At 39.3% G+C, this 5,261-nt stretch overlaps 1 long non-coding RNA gene across 1 annotated transcript; it reads left to right on the plus strand.

Moving 5' to 3' along the window:
- The first annotated feature begins 2,096 nt into the window (after positions 1 to 2,096).
- Positions 2,097 to 4,441, plus strand: LOC133923976 (uncharacterized). Its single transcript, XR_009910700.1, has 4 exons — positions 2,097 to 3,425; positions 3,802 to 3,868; positions 3,960 to 4,025; positions 4,163 to 4,441. It is a non-coding gene; the product is annotated as an uncharacterized LOC133923976 (long non-coding RNA).
- Positions 4,442 to 5,261: the final 820 nt, after the last annotated feature.

Consider the following 5,261-nt stretch of genomic DNA (forward strand, 5'->3'; position numbering starts at 1 on the left):
CAGGAGTGGATTTATAGTTCATGTGAGCCTTATCGTATGAGGTACTTTTTTTTTATAAAATGACCCTTTGGCTCTTCTAATTTTGAGAATGAACCCGTTGCAGAACTATTTACAGTTTTGATTCTAGGGTCCACACCAGAGATCTTGGTGAGAATCACGCCGATCCAGCTAATTTTGGTGAGAATCACGCCGATATAGCTAAGTCCTAGGTTCACACCTTGGCGCGGAAGTCTCAAACATGCATATGATGTCACGTCAGCCCAAATGGTCGCGCCAATTGCCGATGATCGTAGCGTGTGTGAACCTGGTTTGCTATAGTTGGTGAAAATAAAAAACATGTGTACGATGAATGATCTAACAATTCTTATATATCCCTATATCTATGAAAATAGATTGAAAATATGAATTGATGAGGGACATGTGTCGAGAGAGGGCAGAACTATTGTTTTAGTTATCAAAGATATGAAAACATGAAGAAGAGGAGATAATAGATGCTTAAAGGTTAAAATAGATTATATATTGAGTCTTACATAGAAGAGTAGCATTATATTAAGCAACATAAGTTAAGACAAATCAAGCGTGGTACATACAACCTAGAGGGAGTCTTACATAATAGAGTACTATTATAGGAAGTAGTATAGTACAAACGTAAATTATGTTGAGACATTATATACTAAGTTTAAACATGTTGAAATATAGTAAAAACTGAGTTATAAATAGCAGTGTGACAGTACATAATATAAGTTAATCTTGTATTTAAAGTCGTCTGCAATCCGGAGGCTCTAAGATATTTATACAGAACAACACATATTAGATATGTCAATAACACAGAACAAATAAGAGTAAGTTTGAGATACCTTGTACAAACTTACAACGCAGCTTGAAAATAATTATCAGTCTACAAAGTAAGGCAGGAAAGGGAATAGCCACTTATTATACTGTGGACTCTTCAATGTAAAAAAATAGTGTTCCTTTTATCCTTTTATTCATTCATGTATAGGCTGGTTTTCCCTTTTTTATTTATACAATATGGAAAAAAAGGAAATACTCTATCTCTACTATTACTGCTCCTTAAAAAATACATCTTGATTCTCGTATCAAACGTAACATCCTGCCGCCCATCCCAAGGTGGTCTCTCCTCCCATCTTCACACATCGTGCTCGCTCTCCTTCGTTTCCTCTTTGATCTCCGTAACCGTCCCACGTCTCCCCTCCCTTGATCCCCGCCCCAAGCGACACTGCCTCTTCCCTGCTCGCTCCCTCCCCAATCCAATGGAGTTGCGTCGAGCACCCATGAGGCCGGGCTCCTTATCCTCCACCCCATCTTGTGCTCTCTCTCCCTCCTCACTCTCCCTCAGCCGCACATAGAGCACAGTGAGCAAAGCCGCCCGCTGCAGAGGAAGTCAGACGTGCTGCCACCCAAATTTGCAATGCCGAGCACAATTCAGCCTCCGCTGAGCAAAGAAGAGCCCAGGGGGAGGTTGCACGATGCTCCATTGACCGAATTCCACCGTCTCCCATCGGATTCGCGCGTCGTCGCCATTTTTCCTCCACTCCGGCGAGTTGCTCCAGCTTTCACTGACAAAACCACCATGATCGATCTCCTCATGCTCAATCTGAGCCATGGTGAGCACTGCGGGGTCCTCCTCTTCCGTTTGAGCGCATGGGTTCTCCGTTGGCCCGACATTGACGACTCCTCCCACAGACTCCGAGCGCCGCCACATTCGGGCGCACATCGCCGGTCACCTTCCCACCGAGCCTGTCACTCCCCTAGCCTCCTGCAGCTCTTCGCACCTCGAGGGCTTGCTTGCTTGGTTCGTTTTGTCAGATTGGGCAGGGGGCATCAGTGGTAGGAAATGGACCGGGGAAGAGTTTTGGTTGATTACCTTAGGGTTTGTGCTGGGTGGTTAGATTCAGTGGGTTTAGGCTTGTTGGGGTGGCTGGGAGGTTGTTTCAGTTGGGGTACATGCGTGAATCGGGATGTGTTGTGCTACTACATTCTTGCGATTTCACTTGTTGGTTGGGGTTTGGACTTTGGACGGACGGGCGGATTGATTGATCGAGCTCACATTTTTGGGATTTTGGAGGCTATTGCCCCCCCCCCCCCCCCACATCTTTTGATTTTCATGTGGATGCCTTCCAAGTTTGGATTCATCGATCTGGAATGGGTCCCTGAACTTGTAGATTTAGGAACATTACTTTGGTTTTTGCTAGATAGGGCCTTCAAGTTTCTTTGTGTTTATGTATGGCTTCGTGTTGTTAGCTTGATCAGGTTTTTATGGGTTTTAACTTGTAAGAGTTTTATACTGATCCAATACTCAATCTTGAATTCATTGCTGTTGTTGCTCATTGTCATTGATGATCTTGAATCACTGAGGTTTAGGGTTGAGCTTCATGGTAAACTTAGGTGAGCAGCAATAATGGTTCTTCTATTCCTGATCTGTTCGCATGGTCTGTCATGTGGGATGCCATCAGATCAAAATACATTTAAAACTTGGTCTCAATTCTTTGTTCATGTTGCACGATGAAAGTAGAATCTATATGAATGTTCTTGGCTCCTACTTGAGTAAATACTATCGAATTGATGGTGCAATTATTTCCTATGTACTTTTGATTTACTATGGGTTGGTATGGAATGGAAGTCCATTGGGGTTCTGCATAGGATGATTCCCGTCACGCGATGATGCTGATGTTCAGTGCTCATATGTGTATTTCTTCTATTTGATGTTCAGCTTTGTTTATACGACATATGGAAACTGTATCATATTTTGTGGCTAGAGTCCTGAACACGAGAGGTTGAAACATAATCACCTACAAACTTTGATCTCTATTTTAGTCATTCCACCAACAAATTAGAATGTTAACATGGAGATTCAATTACTTTTGTGTCTGATTGGTTGTTAGAGAACTAAGAAAAGTAACTAGCACTGTTGTTGCCCTTTTCAACTAACATGCAGTTAAAATTTAGCTCGCTAACCTCATGAAGCAAATTTTGATGAAGTCTGCTTCTTCTATTTTGATCCATCCAGTGCTAACTGCTGACCAATTGGTTTATTGTCTTAACTTCTTTGTTCACAAATCAGTCATTACAATTACAATAGAACAATTATGTGCTGTATACGTTTGCATCTGTGAAGCTTTCATTTTAGGTGCACTGCAGTGTAAAATCTTATTCATACAACATATGTTTTCTATTATGGTGTGACAACCTCTTTATTGAAGTTTTGTTTATTCAAGAATCAAGATCCTCACTTGTGTAATTCTACATTAGCCTTGGTTATTCATGAGTCCATAATATTTTTTTTTTACTTTGATGAGCAATAATTTGTGGATTTCTCCACTAATATATTTAATCTTTGTGCAATCAAGTTCTCAAAAAGAAAGAAGAGGAAAGAAAGGCTGGTGTCCGACCAATCAAGAAAATTGGTATGTTCTTTCTGGTACACTTTACTTCGATCCTTTCTTATCTGCACTTATAGCTTTATGGGGATTTTCTCCAATGGATTGTTTAGTATCCTTCCTGTATGACAGCACCACTTTTGGACCAATGTTTTTGTTGCGCTTCCTAATTTTCAGTGTTGCCAACGGAAAACTTGAAGAAAGTAAATTTATTATTTCACATCATTTGATATCTTGTCGTGATACTTGATAGTTATACCGTGCCTCATATTATCATTTAATTTTCTTGTGTTGTTTCACCCTGTTGTGTTGGTGAAGGGGGAAAGAGATCTCATATTGCTTTTTATTTCTTTTTTCTCTTTTTGTTTTGATTGTTTGACTGCTGATGTTCCTCCAAATGCAGGGAAAGCTGAATCTCCAAAGTTTTGTAAAGCAGCAGTTCCTTGATACTCTTCTAGATCAGCAGAAAGGTAACATATCTCATTTCAATATGTTCTGATTGGGAATACAAGTGTGAGTACTTTTGACAAGCATGGTGACATTTCTATCAACACTTTTAAGGACCCAAGGAAGTATCTAGGACTAACGATGCAACTGATATAGAAGATGCTACAACAGATAATGATGGTGTGTTCCAGTATGTTTTCTCTGCAAATGCTGTAGCTTGTGATGACATGCTATTTACATTGATTTGGGAGCTAAAAGAGAAGCAACAAACTGTTTCATTTTATTACATTGATTCAAACTCAATTATTTCAATTCAGGTCTTCTGAACCAACAGGTACTAGTGCCACTTTTAAGCCAGGGACTTGGCATCTACCAATATGAACACCGGGCTTAATTCCAACAGATGATACTTGAGCATTTTCCTTTCACCTATTTGTGTAATATCAGTAACCTCTCCTCTGGATGAATCAATTACGTGAGTTCCTTATTTTCAGTTAGTTAAGCATCTGCAGAGTTGCGAGTAATCAGGGAGTTGTCCCTGGATTTTTGGCAAATTTTCTTGTGTAAGTTTGATGGACCGTACTACTTTAATGAATTTGAGCGAAGTTTTGAATCATGGCTCTCATAGCTCCTCCAGATGATGACTCTGTTAAGACCATTAGGGCATATACAGTCAAAACCTTTTCACTTTTATTCGTAGAGTGATAGGTTATGATTGAATTTTTGCAGGGCAAGAACAGTGGTTAGAGACTTTAGATTCATTGATGTAAGCAACAGCTGATGCATATGCTTGATATCATCGTGTGTAATTTTTGTTTCTGTTGCAACGCACGGGTATTTAACTAGTTTGACAAATATATGATGATGTCAAGGTGCACTGAGAGTGAGATAATAAAAGGAAAATAGAAAATGGAGAACAACAATGGTAACAATGGTGAATACATAATGCAATATAGCACTGCAGCCTACGATGTGTAGGAGGAAGCCATCTTATAAAGCAACCATCAAACTATTTCAGTCAGAATTTTATTAGGGGATGACATATTTTACTATTTTATTTGGGGATATCATCCTTTTTTCCAATCATTTTTATTTGGCACAACATTAATCCCTAGCAACCTAATTAATATGGCCATGGACTGTTTAGCAGAAGCATTTCGAAAACAAGGTCACTATCATGATGTAAACGACAGAGTGATAACAAACCTACTAAAATATGTTATCTCATACTTAGAGCTTTAGAATAATAGTAGAAAACATAGGGTACCACAACACTTACTCAATTATTATGGAACACTGTGTCAGGATAGTTATCAACATTAGGTTTTTTTTTTTTGGAAAATGTCATTTTCACATTCTTCTATGTATCTTTGGAGTTCATGTTAGGTATTGTCTTCAGGATTGTAGTGCTTCATG

This window comes from Phragmites australis, chromosome 7 (genome assembly GCF_958298935.1).
Source record: "Phragmites australis chromosome 7, lpPhrAust1.1, whole genome shotgun sequence".
NCBI lineage: Eukaryota > Viridiplantae > Streptophyta > Magnoliopsida > Poales > Poaceae > Phragmites > Phragmites australis.